A 23,292-nucleotide genomic window follows, 5' to 3' on the forward strand; every position below is an offset into this window, starting at 1 on the left:
GTAAAAGAAATCCCAGCTCCCGAGCCATCTCTGCGAAGCCTGCCTCTGAACCACGCTAGCTCCTTCGCTCTGTTCCCGGTCAGGCTGGACTGCAGTGTGAGTACCGTTTCGCCTCTCCTGAATCCCGCTTCTCCAGGGACTTTCTCACTGGCGCCTCACCTCCCCCTCCTCGTGCCTGACCTTCCAAACAGGGCATTTGGTAACGGTCGTTGGATGCAGGCTTTTCCTCTCTTCAGTTTGGTGGGTTTGCACATGCTGTTTCCTCTTGGGCCACCCTCTCTCCTTCACCCACTAATCCCCTACCCCCCTTCGGATCCCACTGAGAACATCACTTGCTCCAAGAACCCTCTCTGCCCACCCTGACGTGGAGGAACCCTTCTTTTAAACTGTCTCAGAGCATCACGGATCCGCTGTTCCTGGCGCTCACCTCGATGGGAACCTTGCGTTACGGGATTCTTTTTTCTAAATGTCTGGCCTCCTAAACTGGACTGTGAGCCCGAGTGGACCCAGAGCCCTTGACTGCCTTGTGCACTGCTCTATCCCCAGTGCTTAGCACAGTGCTCAGGGACAGTAAATAGTGGTCACATGAACGCCTTAAAGGGAAGAGAGGACACTCAAGTGGAAATGTCCAGGAGCCACTTGGAAAATGAGGATGGGCGTTCTGCTGGCTCCATTAAAACCATGGTGGTGACCACCCCTTATCAAGCACCTCCAGAGGGTCTGGCCCTGAAGCTAGTGCATATACGTGTTTAACCTCCCAACAACGTGCTGAGGAAAGATTCCAATTTTACAGATGAAGCCCAGCTTCTACATCTGAATTATACCAGGGAAATACTCAACTGGACAGTTTTACCAACCGCATCGCTTCCAAGTCCCAGAACTCTATGAAGGGTGGTGTATATCAGAGAATATATACGGTATTTATTGGAGAGCCTTAAAGAAATTCTGGGACACATAACTTATCATGACTTTCACTTTTTTGGTCCTAGTTTTGTGTCTGTGTACATGAGGGTGTAGGAGGAGGGAACACAGAGGGATCTAATTGTGTTTTCCCGCTTCTGGCTATGCGTGGGCAATCTGGAACCGGGGCTGGCAGCACCTGCCGAGGCACCGCCCTGGCCAAGTCGCCTCTGCTTCCGCCTGAGTTTCCTCACCTACAAAAGGTGGATAAATAATACTTAACATAATGAGGGGTTCGGAGATTGAATTAATACTTGTGAAGCACTTTGAGATGCCAGGGCCAGTACAGGAGCTATTCTTCCACAGAAGCCGCATCGTCTCTCCTTGTCCCCGAACCTGGCCTTCCTGCCGCCATGTTGCTCCCCATTCACTGCTGGGTCTGCAGCACTCCTACTCCTCTTCTCCGTGTATTGAAGCACGTCAGATCCCATCTGCTTTGCAGTCTTCCCTAACCACTCATTCATTCATTCCTTCATCCATCCATCCATTCATTCATTCCTCTGTCCATTAATTCATTCATTCCTTCATCCATCCATCCATTCATTCATCCCTTCAACAAGGCTTTGAGGAGTGCCAACTGTCCCAGGCTCTGTGTTAAGCACCAGGGACACGGAGTTAACTATTCTTGTCCCCATGGAGCAGAAGAAGAGCCTGAGGTTCAGACAGGTCATGCAACCCATCAAGGCCACACAGAGAGTTAGCAGCTGAATCAGAATGCGATTGGGAGGGAAACACACATTTCCCAGGCTCCAGAACTCACGGCAAGCATCTCCTCTGCTTGGCATCACCTCCCACCGCAAAGGAAGGTACGTGGTCCAACAGCGAGAGAGTTCCAAGTCACCGATTATAACACACAAGCTCAGTACACCCCTGTGACTCGATGTCACATATGGCTCGTCCTTGAAATTCCTTTTCTTGCTAGTTCCCTGTCCCCACTGTCACCACGTGGACGACTTGCGATTGCAGCAAGAAGAAGGGAAAGCCCTTCATTCCAAGAAAGAAAAGCCCTCTCTCCCTCTACAAGCTCTGCTTCGCCAGTCCCCCCGCCCACGCCCTTCCAGTCGCATTGTCACTGCTGAGGTCCTCTCAAACAAAACTTTACAGACCTCTCTTTTTCTATGCCAGGGAGGAAAATTCAGGAGAGTAGATAGTAAAGTGGGCTTTGAACAGACCCAAAAGAGACTCCTGCCTTGCTGCTTACTGGCTGCAAGACCTCGGGCAAACCAGAAAAATTCCTTGGGGCTCAGTTTACTCCTCTGTAAAATGGGCACAGTGATGGCACCAATCTCCTGGGGCTGCTGTGAGTATCAAATGGGCTATGGTATATACATCCTCGCGCCTCACACAGAAAGGGCTGGATACACTCACCGGCTCCTCTTTTTAGGGTATAGACACTTGTAGGCTACACACCAGAATCTCACAAAGCCACACTACCTAGCCAGCCCTGGAGTCACCTATAGGCATTGTGCTCAGAGATGCACACGGGGCTCACTGTCCACAGTGCTTAACTACCTTGTGTTCTGTGCTGTTGCCTCAACACTTTGGCCATAAGAGTGTTAGGCTCGGACCACTTTGCCGAAGCGCTATGGAATTCTGCATGCGGATTAATACTGACTTTCTCTCTTCCCTCAGGAGCTCAATGCAACTAGGGTGTTATTCGCCACCGTTTAGGAAACCACTGACACGGTTAATCAGTGCATCAGTCATACCAGACTCAGGCTAAGCAGGAGACAAAGGGCAAAGGTTTATGATCAGCCCTGAAGAGAAGCTAGGTGTTCCCCAGACTCATAAGGAGTTCTTGAACAAGACATGGCGGATGGGAGACCTTTGGCCACGGGCAGGTTTGGGTGGGCTGCCTTTTGAAACTTAGGTTTCATATTTAAGGACGGTCCCTTGTTTCTCTTGACACATTGGGCGGTTCGGCAAATTTGGGCCTGTATTCTGGCATGGAGGCACCCAGCTGGAGCTGAGGGACTCAGGCTGTCCCCCTCCCCACCCGTCACACACAGTGGGCCAGAGCGTAAAGCATCAGCTTCACTCATTTGCATCACCTGCCTGGGTGTGGTGGACATTTGAGTCTTCCGTCCCTAACTGAACAGTGTTCCGGACTTAAAACAGATTGTTCCTTCTGCCCGGAAAGCTTTACCACCCAACACCCTTTCTCTGCCACATGGACTCCTCATCCTTCAAGACCAGCTCAATTATCACCTCCTCCAGGAAGCCTTTCATGATTACTATCCCCACCCTTCCCAGACTGGGTTCCTAAGTGCCGCGGTTATCTACTGTTGCATAACAGATGCCTTGAAACGGCAACGAACGCAAGTCAGCCCTACTGGTGTGAGGGAGAACTGACTACGTAAGGCATAAAATACGAGGATGTGAGGGCCACTGGGGGCCACCACAGAGACTGGTTACCACAGAGTTTCGGTTGGCTTCCAGCCTCTGCAGGGCACTTTCCATGCCATATTGAAGTTATCGCCTTGTTTATCTCTCCCCATAAAATTAGGACTTAATACGGGATTGTCTCTGTAATCCTGATATCCCCAGTGTTGGCAAATAGCTCCTGTAAGCTTCCTGAGGGGAGAAGTCTGTCTGCCTTGTTCTTTGTGAAAGCCGTAGCACCTAGAACTCAGTAAGGGATCAAAACGTAAATGTTGATGTGAACAAATGAATGAACCACCTCATTCATTGGTACTCCCCGGGCTAGATGTCAGGAAAGTTGCCGAATGACTCGAAACGGTAAATTTTTAAAAATTCAGGATTCTCTCTGATAGAGAAGGTTCTAGAGATGCTCAGCGATGAATCAACCCATGAGCATTTATTCTGGATGCAGAAGGAGATCAGAGGGCCTAGCCCTGTGCTCGGCACACACACCTGGGCACCCACCCAGGATTAGCTCCTGTCACTGCTGGAACGGGGACTCCCCGCCACCCGCCGTAGGGATCCCCACCATTCAGTATAGCGTGGCGGTCAAGTGCATGAACTCACAGAGGACAACATGAGGTCAATCCTAAGATTTCCTACTTACTGGCGAAAGGAGCCTCGGCAAAGCATTGAGCGTCTCTATACCTCAAAGTTCTCATCTATAAAATGGGAGTTGAAATATATGCCTTTCCACACTCCTGTGGTGAGAACTGAAGGAGATCATGTGTGTCACTTGGCCAGGGCCCGGCTCAACAACAGGAAGCCCTGAATACCTGCTAAATAGTATCACTATTCGGCATATCCACTGCAAGGCTGCAATGGAATATATTTAAAACGTCAGAAAGATAATGTAATAAACCGCGTTTTTAATGTCTCCATTAGCATGGATTAGAGGATTCAATCTATTCTAATTCCTGCTGTCCGGGTAATATGCCAGCTAGGATTCCTCGAGCACAAAACCGCTTCACCTACCTTTCGTTGGAGGAGGAGGAAAAAAAAAAATCGATGCATTTTTGTTTTCCTCTCTTATCCTTTCCTTATTTGTGTGCCCAAATAAGGTTACTGCGCACAACGCAACTGCGAGATCCGTCAATAATGAACAGCCTCTTCCATATACTCAGCAGCAGCACAGAAAGGGTCTAAATAGGTTTGGTGGGTTTTTTGTTTCTTGTTGGGTTTTTTTTGGAAGACTCTTTCCCTGCCCCAGATCTGGCCCTAAATGTAAATACAGGCAGCCCGGCTGGCGTGTAAGAGCCCGATTGACCCGTTGACCCAGTTTCCAGAGACAGCACACACACAGAACCACTTTAGCAGCAGCTGTCGAGAAACCTTTGGCCACACGCGCCGAAAGCTGCTCGCTGACTCACTGTAATTAGTCCTTGAGCCCCTGCGGCCTCCAAGCCCTGGACTCAAAGCCCCTCGAAGCGGTGTCCACACCCAGTTTTGTCTAGGGCTGACCTGAGTCCTGTATCTGTGATGAGCAAAGAAGAGAACAGGCTTTTCTGACGTTCCTAGAAGTGGCCAGCAGTCATGTGGCAAGATTTAGTGAGAAAGCCCTCCTGAGTCTGCTCCCCCCACCCCACCTCCCCCTGCCCAGTGACACAGCAGAAGTCGTCTGTGTCACCAACATCCATCTCTCTGTCTGTGCTCCTGTCTGCCCCGCCATGCCTGCTGAGCGGGACAGAACAGCAAAGCGATCCCGCCAGGCATGGTTCCACCCCACAGGGATAGGAGACTGAAATAACGTGGAATGTCGCCTGCCGCCTGAGGGTCACCCCCAAAAAGGCCTTTCAGGCGCACAGCCTCATCTGTTGGAAGGTGGCCGTACCGTGATCCCAGCTTCTCTGTCTCCACCCCCATTGGAACGAAGAGTCCCATGGTCACTAGAAGAAATCAGAGCACCTTCCAGTCGACCAAGAGCTGTCCCGTGTTGCTATTTATTCCATTTGGTCATACGACCGCTCACTTAAGTGTATGAGTCAGCCCCATTTTACAGATGGGAACACTGAAACCTTGCAAGGCAAAGTAGCTTGCCTAAGGCCATGTGTAAGCACATACCAAATCCGTGAGTTCAAACAGTGTTTATCCACTCTGGACCTCACAATCCAGCATAGTGGTTGTGTGTGTGGCCCCCAGGGCCGCCCTGCCTGGGATCAAAGCCGAGCTCTGTCCTCGAGCCAACTCATCTGCTCAATGGGTACGTCGCCCACAGCGAATATGAAAATAAACAAAGGTAATTCATACCCGTGACCAACACACAGTGAGGGCACCTGAAGACTTCTCAGCTGGGACCACCATCGAAACCCCGGACCACCCACAGAGATGAGAACTGTTACTTGCCCTCCCCCTCTTCCAATGACAAAATCCGAGTTTCCAGCCTCTCAGGCAATAGGTGTGGATACAAACTAAGTTCTGCTCGAAGGGATAGAACTGGGAGTGGGGTGTCTACCAGGAACTGTCCCCATGGAGGGGGCAGCCCATCTCTCTGCCCCTTCTATTGGCCCCCAGGCAGCTCTCTTGGACCCTCCAGGGGACACCTCCCGTTGAGGATTGCGGAGCATGGGGACAGAGCCCCAACGCCAGCCCTGGGCAGCTACATTTTCAGGAGAAAAAAGTAAACAAAAGAACAAAAGAAGCTTGATCACAAAGTTACTTCTGCTGTAAGACCAGAGCTCATGCCTCTGCTCACCGATGCCCTCGCCACCTGAAGCTTGGGACCAGCCTCTCCGTGCCCACCGTCAGATTATCTTCCCGCAGGCCAACAGCCACATTAATTGACCACCTGTGGAATGCCAGGTGCGAGGGTACGGAATGAATGCACATCCCCATCAAGTGCCCATGAAAACACCACAAAGCGGCTATCGGACCCATTTTGCAGGTGAAAAACCCGAGGCCCAGAAAGAGGCCATCACACTGCCACTAAGGCATAGACCCGGGTCTAAACTCAGGCTTCCTGACTCCCACCCCGACTGTTCCCACCAAGGTCCCTGACTCAGAATTCAGGAGCACCCCGGAAGTCCTGCCCCCACGAGCAGAACTCCTCTTGCTGCCGTTGTTGGAGCCGGAGGTGTGCAGAGATGGAAGCCACGAGTGCCTTCCGTGGTGAAACCAAAGCCAGGGTTGCCGGGTTGACTCCTTTTAGCAACAAGCGCCTCTAGCCTCTCCGATCCTCAGTTTCCTCATCTGTAACATGGGGGTGACGACCCACAGGGTTTTGTGAGAATGAAATAAATGATCACATGCAAAACCTCTGACGTTGTTGCTGTGGTTCTTTTGTCCTGAGGACAGGACATTCTGTCCCTGGAAGCAGAATCCAAGATGGGGACAGCCAAAATCGAGTCTCAGCACGATCCCATGGAGAACCCTAGACTGTGAATGGCACCACAGACCTGGATGGCTGTAAGGCAAGGCACAGATCTGCCTTTAACTGTGAGCCACCCGCAGGGAGGGAGTGTAAGCCCCCGGGCATCGAGGGGCTCTTATTGGCCGAAGGCAATTCTCCAGAGAAGGTACAGCTCTTGGCCTTAGCAGCCAACCGCCCCAGCAAACAGGGAGTGGAGCGAGGCACCAAAATAGTGACGACTTTAGTGTGAGTAATCAACTGTCATTTCCTCCCCCGGGTCTGTCTGTCCTCCTGCCTACCTCGTCCTCCCCAGGCCTGTCCTTCATCTCCAAAACCCCACAGCACCTTTTTTTTTCACCTTTCTTACAGAACCTACCTTTCTATAACTTCATGTTGTGGCCATTTAAACACAGTTCTTTATGTGTACCCTCTACCCCATCCTCACCCCTACAAGATTGCCATGACAGCGAAAATGGGGCTGAAGATGAAGGTTGGCCACGATGCCTCCCCCCATCCCCCACCCCCCCTGCATCTGCGAGAGCTAGCACCGTGCTCTGCACATAACGGGCATTCAGCAAACTGGAGCATTTGCTCACACATGTCAAGATGCTAATCATCCAAGAGCTCTTGGAAATATGTGACTGAAAGAATAAAAATTGAAGTTTAGAAGAAGCCAATAAATCTATCTTGGGCTGTAAGTACAGATGGATGTTTTCAGTAATTCCAAGAGTCCAACAGGAGAGCCCAGGGAGTAAGCCCCTCTTCAGATTTTGTGCCCTATGCCCATTGCTCACCTCACCCTAATCCCAGCCTTAATTTCCAAAATCATAAGATTGGTAGCTAGAATGTGCACCAGCGGCAGCATTTAAAGACTTTTTTCCAACTGCTTAACCCTGGAGTAGGCACTAAAGTACCCACTATGAAAATCACAGTCATTCCCTCAAGGAACTTCTGTGTTTGGAGAACGCAGACGCGAATACAATTTCAGCACAAAGGAGTAGGCACCGCGATAGAAGGGGGTGCAGGCAACAGCCCCGAACGCTGCCGTATCTGCCATAGATAGAAGTGATCACAGTGGGCTTCACAGAGGAGGTGATGCACAAGCTACATGTTGAAGGTTGAGAATAAACTCGACACAAAAGACAATCAGTGTGCACAGAGATGGGAGAAGGGCAACGTGGATGGGAGGGGCACAGTGATTCAGAATGGCGGGATCTTCTGCGACGCAAGATGGATTCTTCAGAAGATTCCTGAAAGAAATGTTCATTGAAGAGCTTCCAAGTTGGTGAACACGTGGAGTTGGCCGGAAGGGTGCCATGTCTGGAGAGGCTGTGCAAGTTCCACACCACCAGTCCATTCCTTACCCTGTGCATTCCTTCGATTTGGCTGTTCCCAAATTGTAGCCTTTATAATAAATCAGTAAAGGCAAAAAGAAGGAGGGAGAGAAAGAAAGAAATGTTCATTTAATAAATTAATGGAGGAAGGAAGGAAGGAGGGAAGGGTCACAGGAAAAGAGAGGAGGGTAGAAAGGAGGGGAAATTGTTGCTAAGGTAAATAGTAGTATTATAGTATTGTAAAATCGTAATAATTTATTGAGACTCAGCTACATTTCAAAAACTCTACAAGCCTTCATTATCTCATTTAATCTTCACTGTGATCCTGTAAGATAAGAATTAGAACGCCCTTCCCCCATTTGACAGATGTGGACCACCAGAGGTCAAGTGATAACTGCACCCTCTACCTACTTGGAGGCATTGCTTGGGTCCACACGTGGGTCTTTCTGACTCTTTTCAAAGGGAGATAGCAGCTACCCCCAGGTATTGACCTGGGTGTTTGAAATCTTGTCTATCTGTGTCTGTGAGGGTTCATAAAAGTTTGGTCCAGCCCATTAAATTTTTGAACAGACTTCTTCCTAGTTGACTGTTAATTCCTTAAATATTTCCCCTACTTTAAAAGGATCACAGGTTCATTAAGCTATGAGACAGTATCCACTCATTAATGTGTGCTAAATTGCCATGCAATTTCTATAGAATTAAATTACATATTCACTGAATAAGCAAATAATTCATCAAGACTAACGTTACTTCCATGAATGCCAAAGTACAATCTGAGCCATTTACTTATCAAATGCTGATTTTTAAAAAACTCACAGTGAAATAATAAATAAATCATCAACTCCAAAGTTTAATTTGCTATTCTGGCTCAATCAGGAATATATACATAGTACCAGGTACCCTTCTTGGTTTCCAAATAAGGCAGCACTTGGAAATATGAGCCCATCCATTTTCATTCAGCTGTGTGATTACCTGCTAAGGCTATAGGGTTGAAATGCACACGCACACAAACTCACACACACATAGCCAAAGGTAGATATCTATGCTACATGATAGGAACCATATGCAAGGGCAGTAAAAATAATTAAAGCAAAGTTAGTATTTTGGAGGATCTGCCTGACTCTAAGCACCAGTAAACTGAGATAAGAAAAAGCTCACTTTACTCCTCTAGAGTTCCCAAAGTATGGTCCTTAAACCAGCAGCATCAGCATCACCTGGGAACTTGCTAGAAATACAAATCTCAGGTCCCACCCCAGACCTGCTGACTCAGAAACTCTGGGGGTGGGGTGATTCCTCTAGGTGTTTCTGATACAGCTAAAGTCTGAACCACTAGTTTAAATGTAGGAAATGCCAAAAGAACTTGGGATTTTCCCTTGTATAGACCCAACTTTGAATCCTGATGGTTAAATACCAGTTGTTTGATCCTAGGCCTCTGAACTTAAACTTTATCTGTATGTGTGTTTGCATGCCAGAAGGTGATTTTTTTTAAAGCACAGGGACAGGATGAGTGCCAGCTCCTTCCTGAGGTTGCTGCTGGGTTCATTGAAATGGTGTGCATAGTGCTGGCATGGGGAAGAGAACACCCTGGGGAGTATCCTGTGGTTAGTTGGCTTCTCCCTTGTATCAGATGGTCTCTTGTGGAACCCGCATCATTCCCCTTCCTTCTACGTTCTCCTCCACATTGCATAAAAGAAGCAGGACACCTTTCACCCAGTACCCCTCCCCGAGTGTTTCCAGGGAAAGCCGGCCAATGAGAAGGCCGGGCTAGATCTGAAGGGCACAGGAGAGGAGGGTCCCTTTGCTTAGGAGGCAGTAGCAGCCAAGCCTGAAAGATTCACAACAGCCTTCCAGAGGGTTCCTGACCACCACCGCTTCTCCGCCACAATCCAAGGACTTGGGTGGGAGCTTCCCAGACATTCCTGAGAAGCGAAATTCAGGAGAACCCATGTGGGTGCTTCAGGCTGAGACTGGCCATGGTAGTGTCCCTGATGTCCTTTTCCCCAGCTGTTCCAACAATCCTATATGCCCCTCATTCCTTTTAGCGAAACTCTATCCCTGGAATCGACAAAGCAGCTTGTGTCCTGCCAACTAAACCCTCACTTACACACATCTATTCACCTCCCTTCCCCAGAAAAAAGTTGTATTCCCATACTAAACAGCAGGATTTCACTTCCTTCAGAGTTGGGAGAATCTTCTGATTAGCTGAGGGCACCCCCACTTAAATGTGTGGCTCCCCTTGCATGGACCTTTCTTCCAAGAATCCGGTATGTTTACTATCATGATACATTCATCCTTCCGACCTCTATTTGGCATTTTGAATAACTGCGTGAAGTTTTCAACACTTCTGAGTGTGATTTTGCTTCGTTGCAAGCCCCCTGCCCCCATGGAAACCAATCATCATTCTTTATGCAAATCGATGGGGAAATATGATTCAATTAACAGAAACCAGCTCAACAGTCATCATGCATTGGCTTGTTTTTTATTTGACTTTTAATGCTTTTATAATGTCATATAAGCCATTTTTCTCCCCGTCTTCCAGAAAACGGTTCTAACTATAAAAGACAAAATAATAATGAAACCTCAAATAGGTAAAGCATTTACAGCACTTCAAAGCCCTGTGATATTTTATCTCTGGTCAACAGATATTCTCAGACTCACACAGAGAAAGAGTCTGAGGCACCGAGAGGGCGTGCATGTTATACCGGGTCACACAGATTGTTAGAGGGAGCGTGATATCTGGTATTTCAGATCCCTGATGTCCCATCCCAAGTCCTCATTGTGTGGAAATAAGTCCGTGATTAGATGCTAAATAAATTATCTGGTCCTTAGTAATAAATTCCTTATTAGCAGAATTAAAATATCAGAATTTCAGGAGTGGCTCTCTCTCTCTCTCTCTTTCTTTCTCTCTCTCTCTCTGAAAAGAGACTTTTTTTGGTATTTTGTTCCTGCAAATCTGAACAGTAGTTTGAGTTCTTTGGCTAAAAGATTTTTCCCAGAGCACGGTCAGGTTTCCAGGCTTCTGTTTTATAATGAGTATTCCTACTGTTTGGGACTTCTCGGTTCTCCAAGGCCGTGGCTACCCAATCTGACCGTGGTGAGGATACCGTTACAGTAAATCAGTTAAGTTCTGTAATGCAGAATTTTTCCCAAAACCAATTCACAGAGACGATAAAGGAGGAAAATGTCCTAACCAAGGCCCAACCAAGTTGGGTAGAGACAATATAACTGGGGATTAAAAAAAAAAAAAAAAATGGAAGTTGAGGCATAATCCAGAATGAGGTCTTCTGTATATAAATGTCTACAGCTCTCATACAAAACTGAGAGTATAAAAAGGATCAGTGTCACCAGAGATAACGAAGAGAGCTATTCCCTCACCTAAAGGGAGGTTTGCTTTACGGTATGAGTTATTCTTCGCTGCGTGTCCTGTCAGCCCAAAGTTCAGTGGTTCCAAACAGCATGAATGATTGGCGACTTCTCGTGGTTCTGTGCGTGAAGAATTCAGGAGCAGTCTGGCCGGCCAACTCTGGCTTAGACTCTCAGTCACGGCAGTCAAATGTCATTTGCATCATCCAAGGTTGGGACTGGGGCTGGAGGGTCCCCTGCAAGGTGGTTACCTCACGTGGCTGGCAAGTTGGTGCTGGCTTGTGGACAGTTCTTTTCTATGATGTCATCTCCAAAGGGCTTCTTGAGTCCCACGGGCATGGCAGCTGGCTTTCCCCCGAAAGAGAAAATCAAGAGATCAAAGCCAAAGCTTTTGTGTCCTTTACAACCTACAGTCAGAAGTCACAAACTGTCACTTCTACAATATTCTATTGGTCACACAGGTCAGCCCTAATTCTGTATGGGAGGGCACCAACCTCAAGATGCTAGGATCATCGAGAGCCATCTTGAAGACTGGTTAGATTAACTTATTCAGCACACTGCATGTGACTTACACTGAGAAATCTAAGGGGGAAAAGGTTCACCAAAGCAGTGAAGTCAGCAAGTGTGGGGCAGAGGATGTGGGTTTCCCATGGACCAGATGTCACCTCTCTGTGAAAGAGCCCTGCTGTGGCATCATCTCAGGTTGGAAGCATGGTGAATATAACAGGCCAGAAGCAGGTCCGCCTTCATTCAGTCAGGCCGTGCCTTGCCCCCCAAAGTGCCCTGCACTTGGGTTTAAGGCTCTGCTACAGTCATCTTGAAATTCTTACTATTTTTTGCACAAGGAGCCCAACATTTTTATTTTGCAATGGGGCCCATTAATTATGTAGCCAGTCCTGGGTAGAGGCAAAGGAAGAAGACAGTCAACCATCCATAGAAATAAAGATGCAATTGCCCTGTCCAGGAAGTGCAGGTGAGACATTCCCAGTAACAGGATTCCTGAAGAACCCCAGGAAAGCACATACAAAAGAGTTAGCTCTAAACCTTTGAGAAACGTGAAAAGGTATCTAATTATTAGATTTCTCTTCCTGCAAAGGACATAGCTTAAGACAAAGACTTCCATGAACATAGTCTGTTTTGGAAAATGGCCACCAGACACAGGAAGGGGAGTCCAGGAACTGTCCAGCAGAGCAGGGAGAAAAGCTGTCTCACAATGCATGATATTGAACTCATTTTTCTGTCGATGACTAAAGCTCTGTCTCACTGGGGACCTTCTAGGGGCTTTGGAGGATGCTCCTCAGGATCAACCTTCTGAGATATGGGAATCCAATTGCCACCTCCAATGATCAACTGTTGCCCAAGGAGGTCATCATCCCCTGCCCATACATCAGAGAAGCAGAAGGGTCTCCCTCTCATCCTGTACAGTGATAGCAAGGAAGCCCTGGGGCAGAAAGCAAAGACTAAGGAGTTGAATTGGTTGCCAAAGCAAGAGATGAAGTGAAAGGTTGGGCTGAGAGCACAGGAGAGGGCTCACACGGCCGTGCAGTGTCCAGGCCAGTATCGCTCCTCTCCCTTCTTCCCTGAACTCTGCTCTGGAGGCACAGAAGCCCGAGATGCGGGGCAAGGTGGGAAGGGAAGAACCAACAAAGGACAGAAGGAGCCAACCCTACCCTGTCCCTACCTGCAGACCTCACTCCTAAGCCAAAGAAAGACAAAAACCTCAGACTTAGTCCATTTAGAATGGTATTGGGCGAGACGTCTTCATTCCTCCATTGAGATGCTGTTTGCTGATAAAATGAAGAGGGACCAGAACAGTCCTATGACCTATGTTTTCTTCCAGGGCCAGGAGAATTGACTGGCGCCCGGAGTGGACTTAAATGGGAAGGGGTGGCCGACCAAATACAGCTCCTTTATGATTACCTCCCACAGGTCTCGTTTGCTCAACCCAACAGAATACATTAGAAATATCCAAGGGTGTCTGGGTAGCTCAGTCAGCTGAGCATCCAACTTTGGCTCAGGTCACGATCACACAGTTCGTGGGGTCGAGCCCCGCGTCGGGCTCTGTGCTGACAGCTCAGAGCTGGCGACTGCTTCGGATTCTGTGTCTCCCTCTCTGTGTGCCCTTCCCCTGCTCACACTCTGTCTCTCTCTCTCTCTTTCAAAAATAAACATAAAAATTTTTTAAAAAGAAGAAGAAAAGAAATATCCAGAATGCGCTTGGGTAGAAGAAGACCATGTGAAGGAGGAAGAAATGTGTTGTTATATAAATCCCCTTTATGCACTGAAATGGAGCCAGAACCCACGTCCATTTCATAACTTTCTGCTCTCTTATCTACAGTTCATTTTGCCTAAAACCCCCTCCTCCACCATCAGACTCACCTTCTTCTGTCTCCTCCTGAGATTGGGGGCAGTTTGCTATTACCATCATGTCAATCTTTTTTTTTTTTTTTCCTGCCTTATACCAGAAGTATTCATGGAAATTTAAAAATTAGAGCAAAAGTGACACAACTTAAGTGGCAATCAGGAGGAAAGATAGACATTTTTTAAGGGATAGGAAATTACAACATCCCCTAGAATCTGTCTGTAGCGCTCTGCACACCTTGAATTACTGACAGTTGCTACCGTGAGCTACAACGTGGGGCCCAAACTCAACAGCAGCTGAGACGGAAAAGGGCCCCTGTTCCTGTCCCAGTCAAGGCAAAAATGAGCCACTTCTCAGGAAAGAGCAGAGTTATTCCTGGTTCTGAAGCCAGATGAACACTCACTCTTAGGGCTCTCCGGAGATCTCGGACACACAGGGTCCACGCACTGAATACCGTTCTCCACATCTTTTCATTGGCACTTTTTTGCGATGTCCCTCCACCCGTCACAAAAGCACCACAACCAGGAAAGAATCGCCAACACCCTCGGGCCAGCCAGCACGCTGGTTCTAACCCCCTTCCTGGCACTTGCCATTTTGTATTATAGTAGTTTCTACATGTGTCTTTTTCCCGTTTAGTTTCTGAGTGTCTCGAGGGCTGAAAACTATGTCCCGCTCTATGTGCCACCACTGATGCACATTTTCCTTGGTGTATACACCAGGAGCCCATATTTTCTGCATAAATGGGAGACTTACAGATGAATACCATTGTGCTATGTGAGGCGACATACAGGGCAGGAGACAAATGAATGGATGTCAGCCTGGAGCTCTTGAGAAACGCAAACCATACAGCAACCAGCTTGGCTGGCCTCGGAGGTGAGAGAAGCCAAGTGGGACTGAATTCTCTGCATGAAGGAATCCAAACCCATGTGCAGAGATCATGGCTGCAAAATGTCTCAAAATTGTGTCAACACCCATGCTGGGTATTTCTCCTGCCCATTTCCCCACAGGGATGATTGATAAAATTCTTTCAAAATAAAAATATCCTTTGTGTTCATCTTGAGGCAACAGAGAAGGAAAAACTACCCCGCAGTCTGCATCCCTCTTCATGCTGAGTGGATCTGTCTAACACAGCGTTTAGGATAGATGGTATCTGACCCCCATTTCTTCAACCGTCATTAACTGAACACTGCGGGGCTTGGTACAGAAGATAGAATGGTGAACAAGACATACTTTTTGTCCCCAAAGAACCTATTGTCTATTTGAATCTTCTTAGCGATGAGCTGGGTTTCTTCAAATACTAGTTATTTCTTTTGTCTTAACAAAAAATACTACTTACTGCGCACCATAGTCAAAATCCACACTAAGACTTATCACACTACTGTCTCACCAAAGAGACCTGAGTGAAAACCAGAGATGGTATGACTTCTCAGGGAGGGGACAAGCCTGCCTACAGCTTTGTTAACCCTAGCTTCAAGGCTCCCTGCACAAACCTTTGTATTTTCCAGAAGCTCTACGGGATACTCCTGGAGTGCCCCTCTTGAGTGATCATGTTCTGGGGACTCTTGAGATACGGAACTCAGAACAAGTTTAACAGACTCCTCATACTCACCTTGAATTAGAGAGAAAAAAAAATCCCTTGCTCTCCTTACTCAGATGGGACAGAATTCTTCTCCATGGGGCCACAGTGTTACGACTCCAAAGGTGATGTGCACATTTTTCAGAGGGAAAGCTGGCAAACGTGTTCGTTTCAACACAAATGTGTTTTATTAAATACACGCTGCACAAAACAAACCTAAATGTGCTTTTAAGAACAATTGCTGGACTGGTTCAAAATATTCTGAGAACCAAAGCAAATACCCCGTTCCAGAAGACAGGAGAAAAGGCTGTTGGACAAGGTCTCATTTCTCACCAGTGGTATCTGACAACATATCTTGCTATGAACATAATTTGAGAAGAGCGACCCCTTTCTAAACCCCTATTTTTGGTTCACTCAAAAAAAAAAAAAAAGTTTTCTTTCAGCCTTAGATTTCTCAGCCGTGGTCTCTAGTCTGAGGACCATATCCTTTCTGAAGATTTGGGCAGTTCTATGGAGCCATATTTAAATTGGGTGAGTGAAAAACTAACTCCCTTCAATAAAAGTGGCATTGTTTTGCAGTCAGGTAATTCCAAGTGGGCTCACTTTTTACTTTCCATGGGAACAGTCCTTGAGAAAGAAAGAGCCTTTGTTGGGTTTTGTTTTGTTTTGAGAACAGTCAATTGGTTCTTTCTACCCTTCCTTCTGGGCGCCAATCTCTCCAAGGAAAACCACAAAGTTCAAACAGAAGTAATGAAAAAGGAAAGAAAAGAAAGAGTCTGCACAGAAACTCAATTTATCCCTATCTGGGGTTGTTTCATGTCATTCTTTTTTAAGTTTATTTATTTATTTTGAGAGAGAGAGAACCTCAAGCGGGCTCCACACTGCCAGTGTGGAGACTGACACGGGGCTCGAACTCACAAACTACAAGATCATGACCTATGACCTGAGCTGAAGTGGGACTCGTAACCAACTAAGCCACTCAGGCTCTCCTGTTTTGTGTCATTCTTGCCCCACCCCCACCTGCACACAGACGACCCTTGCCCCAAACTCTTTGCTTTATACATTCCCATCAGAGTAGCACGTCAGAGTAGCACAGGGTGCAACCTTGTTATAAATGTCCTGTTCTCAAGGAATCCTGCCGTCTTGAGTTTCTGCTTAAGTGACTTCTCACCTTCAAACCCACTGAAGTTGTCCTTGTTTGGATTCTGATAAGTGACTGAGATTTTAATGGTTCTCAGTTAGTCTGTTTATCGGTGTGACTGTTTCGGTTTCCTTCAAGACAAATGATTAGGTGCACCGGTCTTTATCAGTGTGTTTAAGTATGTTCTTCAGGTGTGGACTCAACTTTGCCCTCTACCTCCAGCTGCCAACTCCTTTCCACACTAGGGTGTAAATAGTTGGAACATACAGATACACACATAAATCTGCTCCATGCTATTTTAGAAAGTTTACTCTTTCTCAGCGACACCAGAGCAACCACAAAAGAGTCCACGTTTTCTCCATAAAGGAAGCAATTCTATATCCGAGTAAGGATTAGGAAAGGGGCGAGAAAAGAAAGAAATGGATAAAGCAGAGTGATAGGAAAAACCAAAGGATCTCAATGGATAAAAAAGACAGGGAGAGATTAAAGTTCACTAAATACTTGCACTGGGCCCTTACATTCTCCGCTTCACTCCTTAGGACAACTGTGATGGACGCGGAACATTATTACCTCTTTCCTACCGATGGGGCCACTGAAACTGGGAAAGAGAAGTAGCTTGCTAAAAGTTATACAGGCAGTAAGTGATGGACCTCCCAAAAGTCCAACCATTTTCAATGTTTTATTGATGAAGCAACTGAGGTTCAGAGATGTAAAACAACTTGCCCAGGGTCACCGGCAAATCAGTAGCGGAGCTGGGATTCGAGCCAAGTCTGTTGCTTCAAAGGAATTTCAAGGCAAAGCCTAAACACCAAAAATTGGAAGGTGGATAAATATATATGACAAGGCAATCTTATTTAAATACACCTCGGTCAGCAACCAGCCTACAAGTCTACTGGAGGAGGAATGCATGTTTTATTAGTCAGGATAGGCTAAATTTGCTGCAGTAATAAATGAACCCTGAAATCCCAGTGACTTCACACAGGAAACGTTTGATTCTTACTCAACGGCCACCACGTGTCAAGCAACTCTTTGAAGCTCTCTTTGGTCACTCCAAGACCCAAGCTTCTTCCCTACTGCGGTTTCCCTATGTTGATAAAGATTCCATGATCACCCCCCACAAGAAAGAAAAAAAGGGAGGCACAATGCTTTTAATTGCCTGGACGTGGAAATCACACAGACCCCTGCTTCTCACAGTCCATTGGCCAGAATCAATCACGGGTCCCAACCTTCCTGTAAGGGGAGCTGGGACACAACGGAAACCCCTGGACATCGTGTGCACTAATGACCTCTGCGACATGTCTCACCTTTCTTTTGCATCATACTTGAATTTTGAGTAGCTCTGTAAAAACAAAAAAAGAACACAACGGAATTCCCTGACAGGTCTAACGGAAGCAGCAACAGGTCAATGGCAGGATGCTTTGCGCAGCCAAGTAGCAGCATCTAAAAGCTGAGTGATGATGGCGATCTCTGGAAGCTCTGGATATCCTGAGAAATCTGGAGGTCACTGTCACAGCCGTCATTGTACAGAGTTAAGGATATGGAGTGAGCCCTGCCACCTCCACTTTGAGAGGAGCTGGAAACACCTACCTTTTCAACCCATCATGACTAGTTATCTTCAGATGAAAGGGATGTTCTAAATTCAGCAACTGTAAAACAAACTGAATGTTTAACATGTAAGTAACCAATAACACGCGGTAATAAAGAAACCTTGAAATTTCAGTGGTTTAACATAAGACACATTGGATTCTCACAGGATCTTGATTCCCCCAGGAAGAACCCTCAGATGAACCTACACTGTTCAGCGACATTTGCCTAAGGAAGGCGAACTTTTGTTAAAAAGTCAGTGAACTCGGGGCTCCTGGGTGGCTCAGTCGGTCAAGCATCCAACTCTTGATCTCGGCTCAGGCCATGATCTCACAGTTCATGAAACAGAGCCCCATGTCCAGGTCTCCGCTGATAGCGCAGACCTTGGTTGGGATTTCTTTCCCTCACGCTCTCTGCCCTCCCTGGCTTGCTCTCTTTCTCGTGCTCTCTCTCTCAAAATAAATACATGTAAAAAAAAAAAAAAAAGTCACTGAACTCAAGCTTCCTGGGGGACAATCAGCAAGAGAGGCTTGAAGTATCATGAGACTCAGTGTCTCCATCCTCAGGTCCCATTTCTTTATTCATTCCATTTATCAACACCATGCCATGCTCTGAAGAGTTGAGAGAGTATTAGTCAAGACGTTTTCTTTATTTAAAGTGACAGAAACCCAACTCAAACTGGCTTAAGGAAAAGAAGGGGATGTTTTCGTTCATGTAACCAAGAACTGCTACATGGGGAGAGTCTGCCTGAGAGTGAAGCCAACAGGGAAAACAATTGATCTAAGAGGAAGAGATGTCAATTTTGATGTGTCAACCGAACTCCTTGATCCAATTGTACCTAAATAAAAAACAAAAAACAAAAAATACAGTTGGGTAAGCAATAAATGTTGTTGCTTCTTAAAATGTGCTGTAAGGGCACCTGGGGGGTTCAGTTGGTTGTGTCCAACTCTTGATTTTGGCTCAGGTCATGATCCCAGAGTCATGGGATCAAGCCCTGCATCAGGTTCCAAGCTGAGCGTGAAGCCTGCTTAGGATTCTCTTTCTCTCTCCCTCTGCCCCCTCTCCCATGCTCACAAGCACTCTCTCACTCTCTCTAAAATAAAAAATAAAATAAAATATGTGGTATATTGTTTGATTGGGCTCATTTGATATTAGTTTCTATTGTTTACAATTCAAAGAGCTCTTGCCAATAAATGTTGAAGTATTGGGCTTATTTTACCAGCTATGGGGAGCCATGGAAGGATAAGATTTTGGACAAGAGGACACAGTCAAGTTTTCCTATGATATAAGTCACTGACCATGGCCCCATGGCCCTTCATGAATCAATATTCACTCAGCTGTCTGTGTGGCTCAGTCAGTGAAGCATCTGACTTTGGCTCAGGTCATGATCTCACAGTTCCTGAGTTCGAGTACCTCATCAGGTGAGCTGGGGCCCCACTTCTCTCTCTCTTTCTCCCTCTCTTTCTCTTTGCTCCTCGCTCACTTGTGCCCTCTCTCAAAAAAAAAAAATTTTTTTTTAATCATTATTCACTCAATTGTGCCATGGGTATTTATGCCTACTAAATATCAGGCTCTGATTTATGTGATTAATATAGAAGTAAAAAGGACAGACAAGTCTCTGTGAAGTTTATATCCCAGTAGGGAAAACAGACAACAAACACATGGATAAGATGACTGATCTTCAGTCAAAGGGGCAAGTTCGATGAGTACTGCTTTCACTCCAGGGCAGTCTCAATTCTGGGGAGATGAATTGGTCTCATATTCTGACCCTGGAGGAAGATCAGTTTCTGGGTAAATGACATCCCAACCTCCTGTCCCCAACTCTGCGATAGTGAATTTGCTCTCACCTTTGAGATCTGCCAGCCATTTCTTTTATGTTAGCCAAGAGAGCAGTCAGACACAACTCCATGCTAGAACTTCTTGGTCCTGGATTGGAGCCCCCAATCTTCCCAGGAAGCCATCCCTCTGTTGTTCTTGTTTCATAGTTTAACAACAGAATGAACTGGGGACTCCTAGCCTGCTCAGTCAATAAAGCATGCAACCCTTGATCTTGGGGTCATGAGTTTGAGCCCCACATGTGGTGTAGAGTTTACTTAAAATAAAATTTTAAATTTTAAATTAAACAAAACAAAACAAAATAAAATAAAAACAGTAGAATTGGATAAGACAATGCCTGCGTTCTGTGACTCTAAGAGCAACATGACATATTCCATTGTAGACACCTATCACAATTCCTGGTTCATGGTACATGCACACTAAATATTTACTGAACTGGTTATCAACTGATTGATTAGCTGAGATGCACAGGAAGATTACAATTCAATGCCTCCAACATGAGAACATGCATATCAGAGAAAACCAAAGTTACACACTTCTCTTTAAAGTATTTGACTTCTGGGTTAATTGTGTAGCTCCCTCCTGGCGAGTTTCCTGAGAATTGTCTGGTGCATGGCTGGGGCCCAAAGCCTAGAAGAGACACTGGCATGTAGACAGTGCTCCACAAAATAAACGAATGAGTGAATTAATACTAGAAGGGTTTACAGAGTGAGCCACGGAAGGTTTACAAAGGCAGGAGCATTTGACCAGAACCCAGAACGATTCTTAGAATTTCAAAAGCGAAATTACAACTTTGCTTCGGCACGATCAACGTCCAAGGCAACGTGACAACGGATTGTCGACCAAAAGACTAAAGTCAGAAAACAGTCCGGGAAATAACTTGGAAAAACCAAATTCAGAGAGGCATGAATGCAGTGAGGAAGCAGTATGTAACAGCTATCAACTGCTGCAAAACAAACCACTCCAAAATGCAGATGCTTTAGAAAAAGAGTAACTTTACAGGGGAGAAACCTGGAAAACACTGTTCTACTTAAGTGTCAAAGCGGTGCTCACTTCAGCAGCACATATACTAAAACTGGAACGATACAGGGAAGACTAGCATGGCCCCTGTGCAAGGATGGCAGGCCAATTCATGAAGTGTCCCATACTTTTTTTAAAAAGTGTCAAAGTTAACATCACCGAATGATGTCAAGTGGATCCCACGTTCCCCCTGGTATAATGTGATGAGAAGGACATTTTACTTCACATCTGTGGTATTTTTTCCCAAACCTGAGAACTCCAGTCTACTCATGAAAAGAAAAAAAAAAAAAAAAAAAAAAATCAGGCAAACCCAAGTGGAAGGACATTCTACAGAATTCCTAACCAGCAAACCTACAGCTGTCAAAGTCAGGAAAACAAGGAAGACTGAGAAGCTCTCACAGGTCAGAGGAGACTAAGGAAAGACTTAGTCTTTGCATTTGGCGTCTTGGATTGGATCCTGGAATAGAAAAATGGCGTTATTGCAAATACTGCCTTCAGGTTAGTTCATAGTAGCATTACCATTGCTGGTTTGTTACTTTTGACAAAGAGACTTGTACCACAGTAGTGTAAGATGATAACACTGGGGGGAATTGAAACTGGGTGGTGGACATATTATCTTTCCAACCCTTCCATAAACTTGAAACTATCACCCCCCCCCCCCAAAAAAAGGAGTGCCATTCATTTAGCCCACAACTGTGTGGGGTAGGAGGTTTGGGTGGGGCTCTGCTGGGTGGTTCTAGTCTGGGCTGGGCTCACTTGTGCATCCGCATTCAGCTGTAGCTCAATGAGACAGTTCTGCCTCTAGGACATGGCTGGCTTGGGGCAGGGCCACCTTGAATCTACCCCATCTCGTATCCCACCCTCCAGCATTCCAGCTTGTTTGTCTTCGTGGCAACTGGCAGGTTTCTAAGAAAGAGCAGGAAAAGTACACAAAGCTCCTCGAGACCTGGACTTGGAAACGGCAGGCCAACAACTCTATCTCGCTGTGATGGCCAAAGCTGGTCATAAGGCCAGCCCCTCAATGTCTTCTTGTATCAGTGGGAAGAAGAGTAACCACATTAGAGCATTTTTATAAGGGTAGGACTTATGTAAGGCAGTGCCTGGCTCCCCCCTTCCCACTGCCCAGCCCACACCTCACTGCAGGAGAACAAAAACACGAAGGTGTCATCCTCATGCCATCCTCTGTGACGCGTCACAGCTCTGTTAGAAAGCACAACCAGGGCAGCTTCCCGCCCCTTCAAGGACCAGACCATCCTCTGTAGAGTGTGAGCTGGACAGCGGCACACTAGGCACCAGACGGGGCTTCCCACGTCTTTTCTTTCTTAAGACACCAGTTAGGAGGGTGTTACCATCCTTGCTTTATGGAAAGCCAGGCGTGGAGAGCTTGGGGTCACAGAGCTGTGGGGTGAGAGCACGGAGATTACAACCAAGCTGGCAACTGCAGGGTATTATCCCTACCCCTTGCTATGTTCTCCTCCAACACCCAGCCCCCACTTAATATCACGCTCAATTCCAAACACCGTATGGTCCTTGCTTGAGGCTGGGGCACCCTGGAGACCAACTCTGAGCAGCATCTGGTCACCACGATTCTGAATTAAAGACCCCGCATACCCTTCACCTTCCCCAGTGGAACTACTTCCAACACTGCTAACCCAACACCCGCCCTCAAGAACTACAGTTGTTTAGAAGCGAAACATCAGGGAGTAAGATAATGAGACTTCAAAATTACTGTTATTCAACCCCAAGGCTCAACTAGAAGCATTCCCAGCTTCCCATCCCTCCACCTGAGAGCCAGGGTCTCCAAATCACCACTGAGGCACCAAGAGAGGTGTGAAGATGCAAAATCCTACACTTCCAGAACCGGAGAGGAGTCCAAAGCTTTCACTGAGCAGATGTGACCGTGAAGCCCAGAGACACGGTGACTTGTCCCCAGCGCTAACTGGAAACACGAGAAATCCAAAGTGGTTTTCTGCCCAGGATTGCATTTGACGAGGACACTGTGAAGCCATGGAACACAAATCATTGTTTTACAGAGGAGAGGCTGAGTTAGCAGATTGAGGGTATCCAGGTGTCTGGGCAAAACTGGGAGCAAGACCGCCTTCTGACTCCTAGTGCATCACATCAGCAACAAGGACCCCATCTGATCTAGTCTGACCGTGTGTCTTTAGGTAAATCATGACTCTCTGAGCCTAGTTTTCTCATCTGTAAAATGTGGATGAGGATGATCATACCACAAGGGCTGCTGGAAAACTTGAAATGAGACAATAGTAATCACGCTCCTTGATATTTATCCAAAACAACTGAAAACTTCTGTGTCCACACAAAAACCTACAAGGAGATTTTTATAGC

At 46.6% G+C, this 23,292-nt stretch overlaps 1 non-coding gene across 1 annotated transcript; it reads left to right on the forward strand.

Moving 5' to 3' along the window:
* Positions 1-20,968: 20,968 nt before the first annotated feature.
* Positions 20,969-21,075, forward strand: LOC122211340. The gene has a single exon (XR_006198640.1). It is a non-coding gene; the product is annotated as a U6 spliceosomal RNA (small nuclear RNA).
* The last annotated feature ends 2,217 nt before the right edge of the window (positions 21,076-23,292 follow it).

This window comes from Panthera leo, chromosome F2 (assembly GCF_018350215.1).
Source record: "Panthera leo isolate Ple1 chromosome F2, P.leo_Ple1_pat1.1, whole genome shotgun sequence".
Classification (NCBI taxonomy): domain Eukaryota; kingdom Metazoa; phylum Chordata; class Mammalia; order Carnivora; family Felidae; genus Panthera; species Panthera leo.